Genomic DNA, 25634 nt, shown 5'->3' on the forward strand with positions numbered 1-25634 from the left:
TAGTTTTTCCTGTGGATTTAATTTAATTTAGTTAACTATATTAACCCTGGTGTGTTCAGCGCAGAGTTTGGGTCGAGCAGAACTGGATGAACTTGGACCGGGAACTGGTGACAAAAGCGTACAGAAGTGTGTGATAGCGTGACTTCGCTGGAGACTTTTAGAAGCTAACTGATGTTTTTACGATTTTGTGTGTGACACCAGCGCTTTCACACCAAATGTGCCCAAGTTGAGGGTCCTCTTGCAGAGCGTACACTGCTCTTCAAATTCATTATGAGGTTCAGATTTTAACCAACTGAATTCTGGTTGTTCAAGCCAACACACACTTTCCCATAGTTGTAGCAGATTCGAAGTCTTTCCGGAACTGGCGAAGTGTACCGCAATAAATCCCGACCGGGCTGTTGGCAAAATGCCACTTACATTCCTGGTTACTTCAGAAAGATGTAAAACACACAGAGCTGACTGTGAATCTCACCAGCACATTTCCCCAAAACAAAACAAAAAAAAGGTGATGACGGAAGCGGTAAATGAACGTACATATTAGACCTGACTAAATTTAATTTAAGACCTATATGCAAAATATGGACGTATTTAAGACTTTTTAAGGCCAAAAATTGAGATTGTCAAATTTGAGACTTTTTAAGACCCTGCAGAAACCCTGCAAGCACACATTACACGCTAACTTCCAGTATCTGCCCAGACACTAAGCCTCACTTGCAGTCGTGTCTTCCTTAATCCCGCTCGCTTCTTGGTGTGGATTAAAGGCGGTTGCAGCATCCTGCATTGGATGTTAAAACGGCGTAGACAACATGCGTATAAAGAAAACCGGCAAAGCAGGCGTTTTCTGAGGGAAAAATCCTCCTTCTGCAGGCGGTGAAAGCGGCTGGTTGCACTGCTAGTATTCTGGATCCGGAGCAAGCTTGGTAACATGTTGCTATTCCGGCCCATCCAGCATGTCTGCTTCACCTATCCTGCTGCTACGACAGCTAGGCGGTATGTTTACTGACGGGGAAACTACGGCTCATAATTCGCTGTATCAGCTCCGCTTATGGCTGTTTGTTTTTACAAACCAACCACGAGGAGAACACGTAAACCCATAACCACAAGACAACCACTGTGTGAGAGTGCGTCATAATGTAGTAATGATTCATATGACTGGTGAAAGCCTGTCATGAGCTGGTCCCTAGTTTTACCATTCTTATACCTCAAAATGTTCAGTATCTTGTGAAAGATAACTGCACATAGCATTCGAACATGAATGTAAGGTTGACCTTCATCCATTGCAATATTGAGAGAAAGAAATGTATGTTCTATTAGCAAGCTATAAATTGACATATTCTACTTTAGCTGGCTGACAGCTAGCTCAAGTCTGTTACACAGTTTGTATTGTTTTTAATCATGTAGTCATAAAACAAGACATGGAATGAATATGTTGAATATTAACTGATAAAATCATTTGATTTCAGGGAAGGATTTCATGACATTACATAAGAAATGACTGCAGGTCATGTGTGAAGCTGGCAGGTTCAGAGCAGTGTGCGCGTGGCTCCTGGAAATCACTGCTGATTGAAACGTGTCAGCCCCGCGGCGCGTGTTTCAGTGCGCGTGAGCATGCGTGTGTCTCATTAATCACAGGCGGCACAGTAATGATCAATCAGCACGCCGCCTTCCCCACTCCTCAGGTTACTTATTTGAGCGGGTTGGTAGAGAGAGAGAGAGGGGGGGAGAGAACGGGGGGGGGGGGGGGGGGAGACAGAGAGAGAGAGACAGAGAGAGCGAGAGAGACAGAGAGAGAGAGAGAGAGGCGGAGTGAGGACGGGGGGAGACAGGGCAGACGGACCGAGCAGCAGTCCGTCTCCGCTGGTTGATCTTGTCCGTGCTCCATCCTCGGCTCTGCGCAGAGTGGTAAGTAGCTGTGGCTGTTGGCTGACTGTACCGCCACTACAGCGGTTTCTTATCACATGAACTGTTCAGATAGCCGTCTAACATTTGATTTACATCGGTTTTGTGTAGTTGTCTTGGTTACTGAGATGCTCTTTTTGAATGAGATGTTATTTCATGCAGTCGTTCGCAGCCCGGCACTGGCGCGGTGTTGACGGACGGGCGTTCGGGCACTGAATTGGGTGATTTTACGATACAAGTGAGGGAAATTGTTGCACCAAGCAAGTTAACAACTTTAACTCGTATCAGACTTTTCTCAGCCGCTTTTCGGGCAGTCTTTTGAAAACACGTCTAAAAATCATAAGAAGCGGTCTATTGGTTTTTCCAGGGAAATGGGAGCACAGATTTGCGTTTTACCGTCTACACTAAACGTGGCTAAACGGTAACTTGTATAGTTAAGTTATCACCATAAGTTATCATATTGCGTATGTTACATAATAAATAGTTTTTATTTTTTATTTGTTTGATTTTTTAAAAGGCGTCTTGAACTTACAAACAAAAAACAACAACAACAATCGTAATATATTATAGAGTTTTATAGAGGGTCCACATGAATTGTCGTGATCACTGAAATGCCGTTTGACATTTTAACATGTATGGTTATTGTTGATGAAGAGTTCTGTGTCTGACAGGGTTGGTGATTTTTCTTCGTAATTGTCATTTTGGGGCTGTGGCAATATTACAGTCTCTGTTCAACTTGATGTTTAAAGATATAATGTTGCTAAATGAGTAAAATATTTTAGAGTTTGTCGCTGAACAACGCTTAAAGCTTCAATGACAGTCATTGGTTTCAATACACAGACGGTGTGAGAGGGAGAGAGACTGTAGCAGAGTGAACTGACGCTGATCCTTTCCGACTGATTTTCTTGTCTTTCTCCACTCTCTCTCTTTCTCTTTCTCTTTCTCTTCTCTCTCTCTCTCTCTCTCTCTCTCTCTCTCTCTCTCTCTCTCTCTCTCTCTGACTCCATCTTGCTCCACACAGTGGAAGGAGCATCTCACCAGAGGATATAGTTACAGAGATGTTTATTAAAATGTTGCTTCCATGTCACATCTTATGTAGCATCATTCAGATGAAACATATATATAAAAAAACATTTGTCTTACCCTCACCTTATTCGAATAGGAGGGAAAATAAATCATGGCTTTCCTGCTTGGTCTGTGTAAGTTATCATTCACCTGTGTCTGCTGGCTTTGGTGACCGTGCTGCTGTATGTTGTGTCTGGTAATGAGAGTCTAGGTCAGATGGAGTCAGACCCAGCAGTTAATTATGCGTGTTGCCTCAGACTGGGCTGCTTGAATGGTCTGTGTCGCAGGTTTAGGCCGAGCAGCAGCAGCTGTTCAGGCTGTTCAGTGGTGGATTTGAGTGCCAGAGCGGTGGGATGTGCAGCATTGCGGTAGTAGTGTAGTAACAGTATTGATTATAATGTATTAACATTATAAGAAGATGAAGAGTTCAGACATGCCTTGTCAGTAAAAGAAAGAAAAAAAAATGATTTTTTGAAGGTTATTGCTTTTTTTTTTTTTTTTGCTGTCTGATGACCATTTTTTTTACAGCAAAATGTGTTTTCTGGGATACTGAGTTGACCATAAAATTCTACTTAATGTATGGCATGCCAGATTTTTGCCAGATTTTTTTTGTTTCTTTCAGAGGCTTCCACACCTCTAAAAGCAGCATAAGTCATTCTAAAAGGCTCCACTGAGAGATTCCTGATGAATAATTTCAGGTGCGTTTAAGTCAGAAATTCTTAAAGCAGGCATGAAGCAGGTTTGATCACAAAATGTACCTAGTGAAAACAGCAGGAATGTATTTTGTGTCTTGAGTGAAAGCTGGATTTTGTGTCAAGAAGATACGCACAAACTAAGCAAGAACCTTGTAAACAGTTTGCCAAAAAAAAAATATGATAACTGAGGTGTTCCACTTACATGTATTAAAAAAAAACATTTGAACCACATATATATTTCATCTGGAATATTATTAGATCCCGAAATGGTCAAGGAGATACATTTATTGCCAGACAAGATCTGTACTGCTTTATAAAAATAAATGAAAGATTCCTACATTCCAACATACAAAAGCTAAAGCAGTGATAGAGATAATACAAGATTTGGCAAATGAAAAAATGATTAGGATGACAGAAGACTATATATTATATTATATTACATTATATTATATTATCAGGAAGAGATTAAGATGTTCATACCTGGAGTAGAAGATCTTCAAGCTCAAAGAACTGCACATGAGCAGGTTTCTAATTTAGATCAAATTACTGGTGCTTTCTTTCAGATAAACACCACCTACAACTATTTGTGTCTGTACAGTATATTGACCAACTTGTCTAAATAAAGCCTTGAAAATGATAGACGCCTTTTCTTTACACTTCCAGCATTGACAACCAGCCCATTATAGTTCTTTTACTTAACTCGATTTCATGATGCACTTATAATAACAACAGAATTCACTGATTATAAACACAGGTCAGTGTTGGCCAACAGGTCAGGCTGCTGATGTCAGTGCTGGCAGTGATTGTTCTGTAAAAAGAACTACACAATTACTTATCTGACAGTAAATACAGCTTTTTAAGGACCTTGAAAATATTTTCAACTTATTATAATGCCACAACTTTGGATGCATTTTATGCAGTGACAAATATTCCTGACATCAACCAGATATAGCCTCTGTTACATCAGAATTATGCCACTTACAGTCATTTCATATTTACAAACAAAATTAGCAAAATTTCACTTTACTTAACTACTACTACTTTACTACTTAAATTACATGGTTTCGCATTTTTATTACTTTTTCTTTGCATTTTGACAGTAGTGTGTACAAGCTCTACTAAGCTCTACTTAAGACTACTTAAGAGAAAGGGGTTCCGGCTTAGTGAAAACTTTCATATTACTTTTTAACTTGTTGAACAGCCACTCCAATGTTCACTCTTGTTTCACCTCTTGAGTTCTACAACTTATTTTGTCTGTAGCCTTCTCGAGTTCAGTTTTTCTGTTCTTGCTCTGTTTGGCAGTACGAGCTGCTATAGGTACAGCTGGTAATCAAAAATGTGTCCGTACTTTCTCTGCCATTCTTGTCCGTAAACAATGAACTCACTCCGCCACAGCTCCAGCAGTGCGGTGAGTAGACTCCAGTCACGGTCAGTGGTGGAGTAAGCACAAGGTGGGCAGGTATGGTCACATTAATGGACAGGTATGCTGTCCATACAATCGCTGGGCCACTAAAATTAATTGGAAGAAAATGTTACAGCCCTGTCGCTGCCACAGATAGCAGATTTTTCCCACTTTTTTCTCCAAAGCATTTGATATTTTTGTTGCTGAGATGTTGAGATATTTTATACAAATATAATCAAACATGCTTCTGAACAGAATTACCAACCCCAGTTTTAAGCCTAGCTGCAGTCACAGTCTGTGGTCCGTTAAGCAAACAAACAGGACACTGCAGCTATTAAGGCAAGAAGAGATAAAAACATGTAATCCACTGTATTGGTGAAACTCAGGATGGTCTTCGTAATACTGGGAACCCATGTGGACAAGAAAGGAAGCTTTGCTTTAAGCATTGCATTCACTGCTGCAGGTGGACATCATTCTACTTTCCCTCAGAGGTAGAGGCTTTTTTCGAGTGCAGTTGATGAATACTAAATTAAAACCGGGGATTCTTTTGGCTTGTTCACAGCCATTTTAGGTCTTAAAAGCATTCATCTTTTAAATGTGAGATCATAATACGTCTTTGATTAGCTTCTGATTACCAAAAACTTTGTACTTTTAGCTTTCTTTCAACTCTGAAACTCTTTCTTTGTCTTCCCCACACCTTCTCTTTTTGGTTTTGGTTTACATAAAATGAGAACAAATGTCAGTTGTATACTCTTGTCATGTAGTGTAGGTAGAAAATACTTATTATTATTAAAATGGCCAGAATGACCAAAAACAGTCTAATATATGAATACTAGAGCTAAATAACTAGGGGAGTGATTGATTGAAATGTGATTAAAATGCAACTATTGTGGTCCTCATCTAAAGTTTCAGTTATTCTTAAAAGCGAGAATAGTGAAAAATGTCAAACACTATTTAATACCAACATCTCAAAGGAGAATCCTTGCTGTTTCTTTTTTGTGAGCCAACATGTACTCTCATAACCAGATGAGTTTTGCCCTAGTTGAACATGACGAAACATTTGAGGACCAAGTGAGCAAAGGGCCCCAAGATTCATGTCCATCAAGTGGTTTTGATCATTTGGTTAAATGCACATGAGGTTTTTTTTTACTCTTACAGTATATGATCTAAGTTACACTCTGCATTATTGTGGCTCTTTTTTGTAGCCGGGAACTGTGCTGACCCTTTATGCTTTCAGGTCACACTGTGATATCACTGAATAAAGTTTTGTTTAAAATTGCAGCATATTCATACAATAAAAACTAACTAACATGAAACATACCCAGCCCGGGTACTGCTATTTATGCACAGGAGTGCTTTTTATTTTTTCCTGCATCTCATACACAATGACAGGGTGGAGGGAGGACAGGAGGTGAAGGGTAGAGGCCCACAAGCAAAACATGTCGGTCAGTGTTTCCCAGTGTCGAAGTTGATGTTGAAATGTCTTGTTTTTCCCACAACCCAAAGATATTCAGCTCACTATCAAAGAGGTTAAGAAGCTGGAATCAGAGAATTTTGACTTCATTTTTCATTAAAAATTATTCAAACAAGTAAACAATAACTTATTGGTGGAGACTTCAGCCTTGGACTGGGAAAGCTTCAGGGAAGGCTTCATGTGTAAATTAAAAAAATACTTGACAAAAAAGCAGAGTGGCTTGGAGTTATGTACTGTTTGTAAAGTCATCTGGGGCTTCACCACACAGTTACTGTATCCACCAAAGAGAGTAAATGCTGTTGGTGCAAGTGCTGTTCGAAGGTATCAGTTGTAATGGATAGTCTCATTAAAGCAATGACTGTTAAAAACACTCAGTGCATGATGTCATGTGACAGAGCAGCCACTCACATCTAATTATAGAAGCTCTGGATGATAACGAAGCCCTTAAACTGCTCTGTGTGCTAATTTATGTTGACAACTGCCTGAGAGTAGTCCCTGTGCTCTGTATGCATGTGTGTGAAGTAATGTTTGATTGTGTGTGTAGAGGGTGATAACGCTTCGGCCCAGGTGCATCGTGTGTGTGTGTGTGTGTGTGCGTGCGTGCATGCATGTGCGTGTGTGTGTGTGTGTGTGTGTGTGTGTGTGTGTTTTGATCATAACTTTTCCATGGAAAGCACATTTCCTGTCCATAAAGTCCCAGACCATCTTCTGATTCTAAATCTTTTTTTTTTTTTCCTTTTAGGGTACAATGTACTTCATTCAGGCCTTATTGTCAAATGTAAATAGCTTATAAACAATATAAACATGACAATAACCTGTGTCACCGGTCAACTGGAAACTAACTTTAAAACAAAAGAAGAGAAGTCATACTACCTGCAATCAAGTGACTGCAGATGTAAAGGGTGCACATTTAATCTAGTTTGTTGTGCTCTAAATGTTGACAGAAGAGTTGCATGTGTTATCAGTGTTGTTTTCTCAGTTAAGTCTACTTCTTTATGATGCCTGTGGAGATGTCCTGCCATATTTGTCATGTTGCCTGTGGACGTGTATGCCACACGTGCAACAAACTGGTTTTCTTGTCGACAACGCAAACGTTGTTGACATAACTCACCGGGAACTGTACTACTAATATTTCCACACTGGTGATATAACAGAAGCAGGAGGGGGTTTGAATTCAGTTTATGTGTCTGTTGTATCAGCAGTTGCCATGGTGTGTTTTCATTGGCTGCAACTTCAGGTTAGAAGAGTGAACATTAACGACAGCCTGCTCTGTATGTGCGGTATTTTTCCCTCTTGGCGTGCCTGCCAGACGTGATACTGGTGGCATGGCTAAATCCTCGATTCCACCTTTGATTTCGAAGGTGGAATCAAGATTGTGATGTTGATTGATATCTGACTCACAATTTAGATCATGAAACCCCTAGCTATGTTATAAGACAACCATACCAGTTAGCTATCACCATCATGCTCATAACTGTGGATAACAGTAGATAACAAATTGGTGTGCATGTGACTCGCAGCAACATTTAACTCACTGCAGAAAACATTCACATCAAATGAGCAGTTTTCCTCTGACAGGTGTTCAGCTGCATCTTTCTGTAAGGGAGCCGCTAAATTGCTGTTTGAAGACAACTTCAGCTTTCCCCTACTCTGGCTTGACAGCTCCTCCAATTACAGCTCTTCAGGCCCGGTGTGTTATATTTCCAAACACAGTAGACTGCTGTTTGTCAGAAGGAATGAAAAGCTGTGGCAGCATCTTGAAATTCTTCAGGCTGCTTAACCATTTTCACTGAAATCAGATGAGAGGCATTTTTTGATCCTAGGGCAACTTGCAAGCTATCAGTTATTAGTGCGTGATATAGCCTAAAGTAACAAACAGGAGAGCTGTGTTGGAAAATAAAATGGACCAGAGAAAGTAAGCGGTGAATGATACTGGTTGATAATGAGAGCAAAATATGGAATCTGGCTCAGCAGCTTTAACAAGCTGGACCCTGGTTCAAAGGCTGTTTTCACAGTAAACCACAATAAACCGGCGGTACTTTTAATTTGTCTAAAATTGTGTCCACGATTCCCTCACTGGCCTCCTCTCCTTGGATCTTAGTCCCGCCCACTGAGGATTTGGGTAATGATGTGTGGAAACCACGGGAGGAGAGAACCAATGAAATATGCTCTTAACAACGAGACGTCCTTTCTTCTGCATCGTCCGTTTCTGATGATAGCTGCAGCTGATCACAGCTGGATCAGCTGTCAGTTGGATGAATTGATGCTAAATTTTCCATTATCTATAAATGTTTAATTAAATGATGATACAGAACAAAAACTTGACGAGAGATTTAAATAATCAATTGTAATCACAATAATCAAAGTTAAATTGATGTGCCGCATGCTCAATGTGCACAGTTCCTTTAATGGAGAGATGCACTTGTATCATTTCTTATAGTGCAGGTAATGTGATGTTTTCCCCGTTAATGAGATGTATTATTTCACCCACCAAGCAGCCCATCTGATATTAATCATGACCACTTCAATTTTTTAAAAGGCTGATCTCTGGAGACACTCTTAACAGCTGGATCTGTATCCTGCTTAGCTTTGGTTTTGTGGTTTGCACAAGTTCAGTTCCTGTTTCATTCTTGCGGTTTTAGCACACATTTGACGTGTCGGGATGTGATGTTCCTGCTGATATCCTGATTATTAATTACATAAATAAACTACTTCTAGATTCTTTTTTGTGAACCCACAACCTTAAAGTTCAAACTGAGCCTGAGATTTTCTGTCTGTTACCTGTTCAACAAACAGCTGCATGAAGAACAAGCTGCAGTCTGTATTTACACTGTTCACTGTCTGCTCAGAGGCACAGGAGCCATTTCAACTGGCAGAATGTGTTTATATATTTATTCATTATTTGCCTCTGTATTCAGTGATATTCTGACTGTGAAGTCATCATTTAATAACCCAGAATATGATTATGGTGTCTTCTGGACACTGGAATCTATCTTTAGGTAAAATGTTTTAGGGAAACTGAAATGATGTAACATAAAACCTGACGCTCAGGAAAATACCTCATATGTTTAAAACAGACCATGAAAAGAAAAAGGTCAGTGATAAATGAAGAAAGTTGTTGGTGGTACTTTCGTTCTCCTGCTGTCAGGCTGACACATTTTAACTCGCTGGTGAATCCAAAGCCTGCTGGAGGGGAGTGTTTCAAAGAGTTTATGTCTGGGATGGAAAGGGTCAGCCACAATCTTCCCTGCTTGCATCAGGGTCCTGGAGACATGCAGATATGAAAAAGGGCAAGCAGGGCTCAAGACTAGCTTTTCACACTGGTTATACTGGTGCACCTTATTTTTTTCGGCATTTAAATTGAATTTCTTAACAAATTATATGAAGTGTTGTTAACAGAACAAAGATGAAGATGAAGGCTTTTTCCATTCTGTCACAGCACACTCAAATTACAATACGATACGATACGATACGATACGATATATTTTATTGTCCCCATAGGAACATTTGTCTTTAACTAAAATGCTGTGCACATAAATGACTCTAAGTAACAGTAAAAGAGACTCTATAAAGCTTAAATATTATGAAGGTATTATAAAAACATTAATTTATATACCAATTTTAATATTGACATATATTAGCATATATGACATATGATCTCGTTAACCTTATTAAGTTATCTGGAATGAGTTGGCAAACAGTTGCTTATTTACATATGCTTATTGAAGCAAAATCACCATTAATTTGTTCATGTGTTTGTCCAACATCCAAAACTTGCTCTGGTTTTGAACCTTGCTTTGGTGTCCATGAGCTATGAATTTGTAGTTTGGATACAAACCCTTGAGGATAGCAGCTAGTCAGAATCAAAATGACCAGAAGGTGTTTTTCTTTCAATTCACCTCTGTTCAAAAAGAGAATCTGCCACCCCTTTCTTTTTTACTTTAGACCATATAAAGAAACACAAATCATTATATATGAGTGTAACTGGTTGAATCCCATAAAGTGTATGTTAAACTGAATTGGCCAAGGTTAAGCTGAGAAAGCCACTTGTCACTAAAAAGCACCTTAAGTATGCACAATTTTAAGCCTTGATATGAATTAAACGGGTGAGTTTACCCAGCCTAATTCCAGTTTATTTTCTAAATAAAGGCTGATTTTTAAAAATTATGATATTTGTCAATATTCCACTTTGCATCGATCATGATGTCACTTTTAGCTTCAGACCTTTGATCTTGCGCAGTGTAACAGAGTTTGTGTATTTAGATATGTTCTAGAGAAACATGCTCAATATAAAACAGTTGATAAGTAGATAAGCCATTGTGACTCATTTGACAAACCTCCTCTCAAGCCCACAGGTGGTCTGAACTTGTCACAATCTACACCCTCTCAATTTGATCTGACACTACAGGTGTAAGCATCACATCCTTTTGGAGACATGAGGAAAATGATCAAGAGGAAAACAACATGATGATCATAGTTTCCTCGATTCACACACACTATACATAGGATAGAAAGACGTTTTTAGGTGTTGAAAGTCAACAAACTTGGAGGTGACAGAAGCTGTGATATCTCCCAGACTATGAAGCTAAAAAAAAAAAAAACAGGCCTGGCATTCACAGTAACACCACACAACATACTGGAGAAGACTAGGGAGAGCTTTTTGACCCACATATTTACCTACATCTAGTTTCACAGGCTGTAAAAGCAACAAACACACTCACATGTGTCATGTGTCTGTCTTATTTGTTTGGTGTGAAATTCTTCTCATTGTCGGGCTCTATCTGCTGTAATTGGAGGTTAGAGGAGAAGGCAGCATTAGAACAAGGATATATGTTGGGGAAAAAAAGGAAAGTTCGAAACAGAATATTTAATGGACTCCCTCACAAACTAACCATTGTAGTTGTTTATTGTAGTTTCTAGCATCTGTCTTCAGGGAGTGGGGAGAACACATAGATGGTTTAGCAGTACAAAGACAAAGGTTAAGTTGTTCAATTGTATTCCTTTTTTGATTGTGGCTCACATTCATTGGGTTGGATTGGACAGGACGTGCTGCTGTGATAAAATAGTAACATAAAAGACTGTATTTCAAAGAGAGCTTTAAACAGGTATAATGGACAGGATGGTTATGATGTAGGACACAGACAGCAGCTGAAATAATGTACTGCTAACTTCAAAATAAATCATATCTTTATTTTAAGCCAACTGTGAATCAAGGTGTAAGCCTGAACTATATTGACTATTACTTTAATCATGTAAATGTCTAAACTGATTACAGTATACATTGCAAAGACACAACGTCTGCTTCTTAACACTGTAGTGATGTGCGGATCACAGGCATATCCGTGGACACCAGGGGAAATCTGTGGATGGGGTTGTCCGGATCATAAAAATAAACACTGTGATTAATATCAGGTGGGCGAAATACATACAGCTTATTAATGAGGAAAATATTACATTAGCTGCACTCTAAGAAACTATATGCTGTAAGTTTGTCTCCCCAATGACACAGTTGTGCACAATTATGCAAAAAACATATCGGTGGTGGCATTTTTTGACACAGATTCATCGAAAGTCTCTACAGCTGACAAAGTCAACAGACAGCTGATCCTAGCCTTAAGTATTCGAACCCAGAACCTTCTTTTATATTATATAAATATGTATTTATTACTCAAACAGTACAGTATATCATGAGCCTGTGCCACAAATATATTATGAATGTGTCATTGAATCAATTTATGTACTGTAGCTTTTTAATATTTTCATATATGTGACATTCTTCCAAATACTTCCTCTGGATGATATTGGCAAATGTAGGCTGTACAATAATTTTTCTTATGCTAATCCTCCTGTTTAAAGGTATTGGATTACAGGAAGTGATGACATCTATTTGAAGACCACAGACCACATTTTAAATGTTTCCTATGCCCATGTCAGCTAACATTTATTTGTGAAATAGTCTGTACACATTTGTCAAGTAAATTGCGCTACAAGTAGTAACGATATTATGGCATTATACTGAATATCATTAATATGGGCTGAAAATTGCAAAACAAAAGTAGGCCTACATCAAACAGGAGATATCGCACCATGATCATTGTGTGTTTACAGGAGGAAGGTGATACCAGCGCTGATGATGGAAGGGAAAGAGAGGCATCAAGCGATAACTGTCAAAAACAAAGATTTATATATCCAGACAGTTTCCAGTTTATATGCCAGTTTTAGACCAGTGTTCATTAATGAAAGGGATGTATTAGATATGTGAAAGCAATATAGATATACCCTATTTTAGAGACTTACTTATATGTAAATATGTATGGTACAATTTAGCACCACCTTAAGCTGCAGCCTCCAAAAAACTGGAGCCATAATGAAGGTTTATTTCAGAACGGTTGTATGAGACTGCATTAGTAGGTGTACTTAATAAACTTGCAACTGAGTGTGTATTTGTTGGTAATGACCCCATCAGAATCAAAAGGGGTGCTGGTTGGTTGTATATGTGGGTTAGGTTGTGAATAGAGTCTTAGATCCCCTCCTCCATCTTTACGAGCTAGTGTGGAGCCTCAATGGGCACAGTGTGCTTAATATTGGTCACTTCTGGATGTGACACAGAAACAAGTGGCCTGGAAGCTGGAGCTGGCACAACATAAATATTTGATTGCGGTTTCTGGAACAAGTCGATTTTTCTCACTAGACTCCTAAACTGCTTCCAAATTTGATCAGTCCCTTGTAGCAGAGATAAAACAAACTAGGGTGTTTTGAATGTAGAGAAACCGGCTTGAATGAGACAGCTGCATTTTCTTGCTAAAATGGAGAAATTAAAGAGGATTACCAGACCACGCCTTAGATGTTCATCTCCACTCGTCCTGTTTGTGTGTTTTTACACTCTCTTTACCAAATCCCTGCTCCTTCACTGACATGTAAACACACAGTTTACAAGGGTAGCTTTTTGCTCATTTACATAGTAATGGCCTGCTACATTCCAAAGGTGAGTGACAAGAGCTGTGTCTCTGTGTATGTGTGTTCCTGCTGATTCTCGTCTCTGTGGTAGCCATAAAACAGGAGTGATCATGATAAAATGTCCTTGTGATTGAAAGAAGTGCAAACAGGGCTCCCTTACAGACCTCTGTAAACACAATAAAACAATGAGAAAAAAACAGTCCTTTAAAATATATTTTTTTAAACCAATGGTAACGTTAAAGCCTTTTCAGCACAGTGTTTTTGTCTTGGGATGTTTACCACCACTTTTTGACTACAGCAAGGAAAAAGCAAGATAAAAATAAAAAAAGGGCTTATATAAACATTATATACACAGCCAGTAGCAGCAGCATGAAAGTGTGACTGGATGCCCCATAGAAAATGTGATATGCAGTGATAGGGAGAATATCCTCTGAAAACAGTACTCTTGTATTTGTACTCAGCTGTTAAACAAACCAACCACTTTCATTAAGAAATTGGATCGCTGACATTAGGTTATTGTGTTAGTCAATATACAAATTGTAAGAAGACATTACTTAAGAGAAACTGGAAAGATATGTGTGTGGTCAATTACTATCAGTGTCTACATAGTTTGTCCACCAAGGAGCATAACAATTTATTTCTACACTGTAAAATGTCCTGCTCAATATAGATCATGGTCACCAATGGTGGTTCTAGACCAGTTTTAATAGGGGGGCCAGGTTGGGGCCGGCTTTTTTGTAAGAGGGCACATACAACCCGGAAAAAAGGACAAATTCCTCATTCAGACAAAGCAGTGTTTACAATTTCAGCAATTTGATTGGGCAGTACACTGCTGAGACACTTTATTTCTGCCTTTCCCTTCAGAACAAAATCATTGCAAGAAATCTGTCATTGTGTTATTAATGCAGACTCCCCGTCAGGGGGGCCACAGGGGGGTCCAGACTCAGAGTTACGGGGGCACTGGCCCCTGTTGGCCCCCCCCCTAGAACTGCCCCTGATGGTCACAAAGATCAACCTCAAGGGATTCTAACTAGAAATGTTTATAAAAGATAATTATTTTGCCTGTGTAATGAAATGTTAAATGCAGTTAAAGTTTCTGCAAACCACTGAAATGACATACAAAAGGGGACCAACACAATATTAGGCAGTTGGTCATAATGTTATGCCTGATCAGTGTACAAATGTACCATATGTGACAAAACTGGGTCTTTTTAGCAAGCCCTTAGAACATGTCATGAAGTGCCTTATACAGGTATTTTAAGCCAAACAATGATCTTAGGACCTATCCTAGAGGTTTTGCACATGACTTTAACCGGATCTAAGCATAGCGTTTTCTCACAACATAAGATTGAAAACTCAAATGAAAGAAATGTCAAGTTTCAGCACATCTGTGGTTTGTAGAAATGTACATTGGCAGCGTTTATTCTGTCAGCTGGATGGAAAAGAGGTAAAAAATTGTTGCTGTTTTCAGATATTCACATCTCAAAATAAAGTAGCCATTAGACTGATACTAAGCAGGATAATTGCACACATTTTCTGCAACTCAGATATTTCATTGATATAAAATTATTTCAGTTTGAAATTGTATCATTATCAATGCCATTGTGACTAAATCTTAATGATTCTTTGGTGTATTAGCATTCTCATATATCTCCATGTACATTTCCATATACAGCCACTACTGGAGACCAGGTGGGAACACTCGTGCACTCGAACCAAGCAGACAAATACAAAACATTTGCTGGTTCCACCATCTTGCTGCTTGTATCTGTTTTATCTTATCGTAAATTGAATAACTATGGGCTCTGAGATGTTGGTCAAGTTAAACAAGCAACCTAAGGATGCCACTCACAGCTGTAGAAAACATGTAAGACATAAAGGCTAGTGTAGACAGTTGTGTTGTTATACTGTTTGACCACACTGTGTTGCCTTACCTGGCGAGAGTCTCGCGAGAGTTAAAAGGAACTTGTTTTATAAGTTGTTGTACACAAGGTGGCTGTAGTTATGTCTCCTTATGGACTCATAACATTCCTGTGAACAAACACCGTTTAACATTTCATACAACTCCCAGTCATTAAACAACAGTCAGGTCATCATTACCGTAATGTCTGGGGTTTAAGGATCTGAGGAGGAAAATACATCTACAGTCACAAAGATAGACATGGTGTCTTCTTTAAAGCTCACTCTGCTTTTTCTTCAGATTAACATCTTACATTTGACTCTTTCAGATAAAATTATTGAAATAAGGAACTTTTTATCAATTAATGATAAAACTGATTTATTGATCGTGAAAATAGCGATCAGATGCAGCCTTGGTGAAATCCAAACGTACATCTGTGTCCAGAGAAATTGAAAAATGTAACTTTGTCACTTTCCAGGATGTTTGGTGGATCAGGATCTCAATCACTACGCATTATAACAGCATATGATTATAAACTGTCTGCGGGTTTAGATAGACAAGGGGAACACCTGGGAAACACCGTCACGCCTCTTTAGGAGCCACAGCGCCGGCTTTCTGTGTGAATTACACGCCGGTACGGCGTAGATGCTTCGCTCTGTGTGAATCACCGTTGGCCGAGAATTGGCGAACCACCACTCCGGAGTTAATGCGGAGACGCTGCGTAAAAAGGGCTAATGATTTTCTAAACTGTCTCCTGCTGTATCAAAGCTCTGCTGGTGTGTGATAAAAGCTGTTCTGATGTGTCAGTAGGGCTGAGCAATATGGCCAAAACTGTTATCACGTAATGTTTTTTTATATTGATCAATGTCGATAATTATCCCGCTATATAATTAACAACAATAATAATAATGTTAGATTTACAGTTGTAAGAGTATTCTCCTCAGGGCAGAAGCCAAAAACAAACCAGAAGGTTAATTGTTGTTAATTATGGTTTACAAAATACAATTATTTATTTTCAGAATGAATAGGTGACAAACATTCAACAGAACCAACCAACCAAATGGCTTTATGTTAAACACTGAATAAATAAAATGAAAAATATGTGCAACAAATTGCTTGTTTCAAACATGTCTCAAACATTTTAGAGGTAGTATACTGAATGGAACATTGATTAAAAGAATACATTAAAAGGACAAATGTTGAGAATGATATGATACTGTATTCCTTGAATATTGCACATTCTTGAGCTTGCAGGTAGTTGTGCAGTCAGCTTTATATGCCTCCTGTTCTGTAAGACCTGATGTGGTTCGGATAACCACACCACATGTCATCTCTGGGCTGTTCCTCCAACTTTACCCTCCACTCTGCGTATAGCTGAGTGACCGATGTTTGGCAGAGTGTACTTAGAATCCATGACAGTCTTCTAGCTTCTTGAAACCATGTTTTTCAACTGTGCTTACAGGCATCATATCTTTAGCGGAACAGTGCGTAAATGTGATGGTTATGCCTTTTTATCGCTTCGGTTTCTTCTCGTGTGGGGTAATGGCTGAAAAAGCAGCCGAGACTGTTGGTTGTCGAAGTGAAGTTTGACTAGTAGAAGCAGTGGGGCTGGTCTGTTGGCTACTTGTGGGGAGGCTGATGCAGGCATGATAGCACAAACTGATGCTTTCAGAGTACCTTTTGAGACGGTGCGTTTTGAGATGATGGAAGAGGTTGGTGGTCTGCACCAAATGCTGGTCTGTCCTTTATGAAACTTCAGGTAGCCGAACTATTTCCAAATAAGCAAAGTAGTATGACCTTTTTTCGGTACAAGTTCTTCGTCTTTGTCAGTTTCCTCGCATTCGGTTTTGCTAGTTTTCTTGAGTCAGCTAGACACACAGGTGAGCACTGTCATTCTGAGTTAGTGAGTGAGGAGCGCGTGGAAGGGGCCAGAAACATGCATCAGCCACATGCATTTGTGTCTCTGCTGTGTGATTGGCTGTTGGTGTAGTGTTTTGTAGGTAGAGGAAAACAGACTCAAAAAGAACTGTATCGAAAATAAATGTCATATAATCATCATCATTATCATGAAAATTTTTATCATGAAAATGATTGAGATTGTTTTATCGCCCAGTCCTTTGTGTCAGGTCTCTCATCTCTGTGTGTCCTGCTGATCCCCCCTCCCAAGCACTCTGTGATTACATAACACTGTAAATCCTAAAGGACCATCTGGTACCAGCAACACTATCCATCACTAATTGTTGTTGATGTACGTGGCAACAATCGTCAGAGCTCTTGCACACGCACACACGCGCGCACACACTCACACACGCACACACAAGCACAAGCGCACACACACACACACCAACATTGTTCCTACTTAGAGGACAAAATGAGAACACTGTAAACTCTAAAATGTTGTAAAACTTGAATTGGGGGTTGAATGGACGCCTTACACCTCTCACACACAGACACACACACACACACACACATTTCAGCATCTATAATCTCCCCCTTGTTAAGATAAAAGCATCTTAGGTTGCACAGGGGTTTAGGCTGGTTGGGACTTTGAGTTTGCTGGGAGTGTGTCACTCGATGTGTGCATTTGTGTGTATATGTGTGAGTGTTAGGTTCAAACATAGAGGTCAGGGATTACATGATCTACAGTATACATGTTGGTGTGCTTTGCCAGTTCGTGTCAACCGTTACACTCAACTGAAAGCCTGCCTATAAATGTCCTCAGTACAATGCAGAGTAGCTTTAGATTAAATGTTTATGTCCCCTTCACCTCAAAGCCTGGCATGCAGATATTAATATCCATTTACTCTGTATTGTGTTGCACTTAATACCATATATGTAGGTCATTTTATGGACACAAACACACACTAGAAAGCTTTTGCATGTATAGCCCCAATCCCAGTAACTGCCTTCAAAACAAGGTATCAGTGTCAGCTAACTGATTCACTAACCCTGCTGTCAAGTTCATGGATTTCTTAAAACCCTGTGTGACCTCAAAACCCAGACTGACCTGGTGTTAGCTAGCAGGAGCTAAATTGGCAGGATAATAATTAAAACCACATCTTCTGATTGTGATCACAGCTTCAGTTATGGAGACCATCTCTAGGTAGTTCATTCACAGATGGATTGTGTCATGGCAGCATTCCAAACAACAATCCAAATGTTTGAAAGTCACCTATATATTTTCACGTGTGCTGTTTGTGATTATGCCAGTGATGGCTTCCCACTGAAATGCATTCAGTTTAAGGAGACCTGTTAACTGATCTCATGGGATAATAGTTGTATTCAGTGACCCTTCAAAATGAATTCTTGTCTATTTTTGTATGAGAAGTATCTGAAAACAAACACAATGTCAATATTGTAAAGTATTTTACATTAGTTTACGTCTGTCCCCTTGTTAACATAATAGTTTATTGGTTTCAAAGGAAGATAACATTGAATCAGTAAATGGCAATTTGCAGTAAATGTTCTACAAGGCTTAAAAGTGCAATATGTAAGAATTGGCATACCAAAACTGATGGGGCAGCATATGACAAGAGTAATGGCTAACTATAGCTGCTGTCAGCTGGTTATAAAAGTGCTCCTATTCATCTGGCACAGATCTTTATCAGCTGCTATGCATTGTGAAAAGTTTGATAGGTGGTCTCTATAAGGCCCGATCAGAATAGACGATTAGATAAACACATTCAACAGATTCTCTATGTGCCACACACCCAATTTTTCTAGTTCATTTAGCTGTGCAGTGAGTGATCAGGACTGAGAGCACTCTGGGAGTGTAGGTGTTAACACAGCCAACACAGAAGCTTTGGATCAGGATGGGCCATGGCTAGCTGGTTAATGTAGTAGATTAGTAGATATTTCTGCAACACAATACAAAATTGGCATGCTGTTGATTTTTCACATTCTGTTAATATTTTAATGAAATTTTTTGAATGTTTTCAACTAAAATTCTTACATATTTTAAGAGAGCTTTTAAAAGAGTCACTTGGATTCAGTAGAAAAGTGCTGGATTATTACACAGTAATACATGACAAGAAATAACATGTTTAAGAATGACGACCGCATACAAGTTCACATACCACAATCTGACCTTAAATTAATATAGTCTTGTTTTTTAGCCATGTCAGTGATGTGTAAGTGTTGCTCCATCAGTCAGTTGCTCCTTTAGTCTACCACATTGGTCCCAAGTAGTATCGTATAGATTTCCATGACATTTGCAACGGACATTAATGGTATCAGGATAACTCCCCTGACTTTTCATGTAGCACCATGCTAGCCTGAATATGAACCCCTCAAATGTCATTTTCCAAAACTGGTTATCCAACAGTCATGCCCACATGGATAGGTGTGGTGAGGAGTGAATCTGGCAGGATTTGGATGTTTTCCCTTTGTCTTTCAAGCTCTTTTGTGCAAAAGTCAGATCAAATCGGATTTGGAGAATCACATCACCTGTAATTGTGAAATAATTGCAGTGTTAAGTAGGGTTACATTATATGATATTTACTGTCAGACAACATGTATTAGTCAACCTTAGCTATAACGTTTACAATTACCTATCCCCTTAGTGAGACTATTATGGGAAATGTTCTTGAGCAACTTGACAGACACTACATTCTGGTTATTCAATATAATAACATTTCTCAATTGATAGAATGATAGAATAGTTACTAAATTGTGATATATGTTGTACACATTGACCATTTTACATACAGGAAACACTTCTTTCAAAAGTAGTAGTACAGCAAAATGTACAAACACTCTTAAGAGACAGCAGAAATTTGTTTCCATGCAAATGTGACTTCTTAAATGAGAGTTATCTGAGTTTGTCAGAATCATAAAGAAGATGTTTACATACACCAAGCCAAAAACTGGGTTAGAGACTGACTGCCCTCTCTCTGCATTTTCCCTCAGACAGAATATCTAACAAGATGACTGTCTGACAGATGGAGTGCTAAATGGATTAGGAAGACATACATGTACTGACCCTGACTGACTGGCTGACTGACTGACTGAGTAACTAAATTACATTGTGTCTCGGGTGTCTGGGCTATACTGAATAGCATGAATCATGTTGATGTCATTTGGATCACAAAACATTGCTAAAAGCTTATTCTTTAAAAACTTGTCAAGTGTCCAAAGTCAAGGTGCAGCTTCTGGAACTTATTTATGGTTTATTCATAATGAGTCTTCACATTCCAAAGGACCAGGGTCTGGAGTGTGTGTGTGTGTGTGTGTGTGTGTATGTGTGTGTGTGTGTGTGTGTGTGTGTGTGTGTGTGTGTGTGTGTGTGTGTGTGTGTGCGTGTGTGTGTATGTGCTTGTGCATATGTGTGTGTGCTTGTGTGTCTGAAGGAGAGACAGCGAGGTGTGTGAGTTAAAACTGGACGGGCGGTGTGGATGCTGTTGGCTGCCTTCAGATGGCTGGTCTATTCTGATGGAAAGGGGTGGCTGGGTTTGTACTTGTCTCTCTCTCATACACACATACACACACACAGTCACACACACAGTCTGCTCGGTGGCTGACATTCTCCTTTTTTCACCTCTAATTGGTCCTCTGGGAGTTGTCAGAGGTCTCAGTGGCTGTCTGCAAGGTGGCAACACATACACACACATATACAGCCATGCATCAGGAGAAGCAGGAGATGGAGGCAACAGGAGGAGTAGAAAATTCTGTGATTGTCACCTGAAGGTCATAAACATTTATCACTGTTTGCAAGACAAATGTGGGGAGATAGAAGAGGAAATATGACGTTGGCCTGTGCTGCTGTTTTAAAGCGAAACTCTCGCCAAAAAGCAACCGAGGCTTTATTTGGGATTGAATATGAGTCAAACCTTCGTGTAAAAGCATAAGTACGACGAAAAAGGCACTTTTAAGATTTACCGTAGTTTCGGTTTTGGGCACGTTTAATTTCGAACGGGAGTGCTAGGGGCAGGATATGCTAGCATCAAAATCGCTATTTTTAGAACACTAAGAAGGCTCGACACAACATGAAACTTTGCTCGTAGCATCACTAGGGTCTCTACTCATGAACAAGAGCATTGAGAACATTGTTTGTGTACACAGAGTTTATGAAAAAGAAGGTTTTTGAACTACTCACGTTAGCTGCTGCATGTCCTGCGCGTCGCCGTCATGGCAGACAAAAAGTGTGGATCCCCGAGTGCGACCTGACAGGCAGGAGAGTAATGGTGAACCGCTCCTCAAGCGTGCCTGTCAGGCCGCACTCAGGGATCGACACTTATCATGGGTTCTCCACAGTAAAACAAACCTCCACAGACAAACGGTTAAATATATTTATTTGGCTAAATAACTCAGAGTAAATAAATTAAATGGCAAATTTAACAAATGACAAAATGAACAGGTAACAGAAAGATGCTGAGTTTGTAATGACTAATGTAATGAGTCTATGAGTGAAATGTTACTGATGGTGAAATTGCGGGTAGGGAAGGCAATTGAATAGTCAGAGAATAATTTCATGCTAACAGAGCCCTTACAAAATTTCTCCTAAAATCAAAGATATTAATTCAGAGCCAATTGGACACCAACTCATATTTCATAAGCGTGAATCCAATAGATGAAGGAATGGATACTTGTATGAGTGTCATTTGGAGAGTCAGCAAGCAGCATTTAGTCATCCTCAGCGGCCTTGGCTCGATCCAAGACCCAGCTGGTGGCACAGTTTGTGTTTGTTTGGGGCAAAAGAGTCTTTCTTTCGCTGGAAACCACTTACATGGTTTCTTAAACACCAGGTCGCCGTAACATCTTTTTTAATGACGGTTTCTTGATGAAGATCTGGATCTTGATCGTTCGCTTATGAGTGGTGGTTCTAATTGAAATTGAAACAGAACTTTGTTCTGGAATAAATTTAACAAAAGTTGAAGGTGAAAAATATAAAAGTTACAAAAATAATGCAGAAGCAACTTCTCTTAAGAGTAATGTCTTGAAGAGAGTAAAACTTGAAGTATTAAAAACGAGCCATGTACTTAAGGTGTAAAAAGTAAGTAAGTAAAGAGCTTAAAGCTTAAAGTGAAGAGTGAAGTATAAATATATATATATATATATATATATATATATATATATATCCGACTGGACATATATATATATATAGATATATAAATCAAATTGAAGATTTTTATCAATGATCTAAGCATTTAAGTTAACTTACTTACAGGTAAGGCGGGTGTATCAGGCACGGTGTGTATGTTAGCTCACTTTTGGAGAGGAAAGCACAGCTCATACTGGTGTATCACGACTGCACAAAATGAATATTGAAACTGTTTAAAATATTCAGAACCAATATATATGAATATTTATATACTTTTTGACTAGTTCAGTATATATAAACAAAGGCAGCATAGAGGATAGTCTTAATTGCAGTGAAGTTTTCCAATCTCAGTGTTAAAAGGGCAAAAAAAGAGATACCTTTACACTGCACACCATGCCAGGTGGCATCAGCGTGCTGTCTTCTAAAGGTCAATGATTCTACAATGTAATTTGAACAATGCCATGTCCAGAAAGGTCCAAACATTCCTCTATTTGCCTGTTCTCCTGCAATCTGTGCATGACTAATAACTGTAGTATCAGTCTGCTTTGTTCACATTCAGGAAACACAATGGCTGCATTTTAAAGCCAGTAGCGCTCAAGATTAACTGCTGATAGATTCAAATAACTGTCAAGGGTTGCATTGATATATGTATTGCATAGCTCTGTCAATATGTTTTAAAACTCTTTTGGATAACAGAGCAGAGTATTTGAATAGTTTCCAATCTAGAATGGATCCTTGGAAGCCTGGAAAGACAGATTCAGACCTCTAAAACACAATGGTATGTAGTTATGTAAAATAATTTTAGTAAATTGGTCTAGATATACAGAAACAGTGGTGTGGTCCTCTACAAAGATATTGTTATTGTTCTTAGAGACCTTTAACTGCTTTATGATGTGGAGATATCAAAACATTATAGGCACTGCAGCTACAGGTACCTGTTGTTGGCTTGCTGAAAATGTAATATACGAACAGTTAAGGTCCTGGAAAGAGGAACATGTCAAAGGTGGCTGTACCTTCATCTATGAGCTATGCCCAATGGAACTGAATGACAGACTGATTGGATGATTTTGGTGATGGCTTCTTAATGGTTTGGACTTTGGCCAGTACAACAGTGCTGAGGCCATTTTGGTCACACACACTCTAATACACACTAGAATAACTAGGCAGTTGGGGAAATCCCTTTGAACCGGGAGACTTGAAGGGCTTAGCCTGTTGCACTGCACAATAATGAAGCGGTGAGGCTCGTTAAAAAATTTGTGGAGGCTTCCAGCCAGAATCAATCAGTCTCCTGTGTGTTCTCCATCTGATTCAATGAAAGCCTTTTCATAAATTACCAACGTAAAGGGACTAATGCAATACACGCACATTAGACAAGAGACCTGTAGGGAAAAAATGAGTGAGGATGCTTTCTGATTTGTCAGTTTAGGGTTTCAACAACATTGCTAATTAACTTAAATAATGTTTTATAATAATGGTTCTATTCAGTTCAATCAAGTCGTCATGAAATGCAAAAATCTAAGTATGATTGTGACATATGTTCAGAATAAGTTGATTTCATTGTGTTGGCAGAGCTTTTGCCATACTTTTGAAGGTGTCCACACAGTCAAGTTGTGATGGCTTATAGTTAAAGTTACTGTTGCATATCAGGGCTGCCCCTTAGTGCTACAAATGTGAACTGATGTGGTGGATTATCCTTCAGATCAAGCTCTGCATGACCAGTGCACAATGAGCATAATTAGTTGAGTGGTCAGGTTTATGGTTATTGTTGTTTTCCCTTGATGAGCAGCCTCTGAAACGCCCTTTACCACAATCCTTAAAACGTGATAGTGAAGAGCAAGAGCTTTGTGTGGGAATATAAAAGCATATTTCCTTTCAGTGTGGTAATTGCTGTGTAAGCTTTTCTCCTAGATCATTTGATGTGAATATGTATGGATTTATTGATCCAGTACAGTTTTTAAGTTCACAAGTTTGTGGTTTAGAAGCTATAACCATTTAGTCAGTGGTAGATGTTAATATTTGAGGGAAACCTTTGCATACAGGAACAGGTGGAGATGTGCCCACTCTGTGTGTGAATTGAACTTTACAATACACCTTAAACACTGGGGTAAAGCTGATTTGTAACCTGTATGACTACAGACAACCAGTTCACAACAATACAAAGGTGACGTGTTTTTTTCCTGGGAACAGATCATAAATCTCTATGGGTACTTTTCTGTAGGAAGCTCTGTTCTCTCTGTGTTGTATTTGTATCCACCTCAGTGATGAAAGAGAGGTGGAAATTAAGACGATTTAAAGGTGATGTAAGAGACAAACGCTGTGTAAATGAGGCTTAAACCCTCTCTGCCTGGTTTAACCAATGAGGATTAAGTCAGTGGAAATCAAGATTTAACCGATTAAACATTTAAACCTGGATTCAATCCAAACCAAATGAAACATATCAATAGATGTAACGTTGGTCAAATTAAATCTTTCGCTTACATATTAAATGAAATAAATAAAGCATTGATCAGTCTCTTCAGCAGTTCAGAATTGTGCCATCACATGATTAGAACAAATGCAATTAATCCCTGCTGTGTTTGCAAGAGAATTCTAGCCAGTTCAGCTTGACGTAAAACCCACCACTACTGGTGCACCATCACAGGAAAGTCACCAGATTTTCTCAAGTTTTAAAAAAAGGCTGGTATACTTTGAAATACATGGAGAATGTCTCTGAATTTCTATTCTATCAGGAATTAATGGATGATATGGAGGCCAAAACCGTCTGAAACACAGTCAGTAAATTCCTGATTATGAAAATCGTGATGCGCTCCAAAAAATTAAATGAATGCTTTATTGTAATAGTATAACCCCAAGTCAGTTAACTTCAGGGATACCAATCTGTCCATTTTGAGGAGCACTGCCAGAGCCCTACAAGATGATCTACAAAAGAAGAGCTTGTATTTGTCTCTTTTTTTGTGCTGGTGTTTTTTAAAAAAAATAACCAGATGTTATGTTATTGTTTCAATGTGTGACTTCCTGTCTGCTCTGTGCTCAATTTGGCTGAATTGCTGCGTTTCTGCTCCGAGGGCTCCGGACTGCTGGAGCAGGGACAGAGCAGATACGCAGCGCAGCTGACCCCGTGGAAGTTACACATACACCGGGCACAGCGGAGCAGGACCGGACAAATATCTGGTGGAATCGAGGGCCTTCAGAGTGGCAGTTGT

The 25634-nt window shown here is 39.1% G+C and overlaps 1 protein-coding gene across 1 annotated transcript in view; it reads left to right on the forward strand.

Moving 5' to 3' along the window:
* The first annotated feature begins 1781 nt into the window (after positions 1 to 1781).
* LOC115573243 (cadherin-6-like) overlaps positions 1782 to 25634 on the forward strand; it is an 87204-nt gene continuing 63351 nt past the window's right edge. The window contains exon 1 of the mRNA XM_030403943.1: positions 1782 to 1902. The gene's annotated coding sequence lies outside the window, so the exon portion shown is untranslated. The remainder of the gene's footprint in view (positions 1903 to 25634) is intronic.

This window comes from Sparus aurata, chromosome 21, assembly GCF_900880675.1.
Source record: "Sparus aurata chromosome 21, fSpaAur1.1, whole genome shotgun sequence".
Taxonomy (NCBI): domain Eukaryota; kingdom Metazoa; phylum Chordata; class Actinopteri; order Spariformes; family Sparidae; genus Sparus; species Sparus aurata.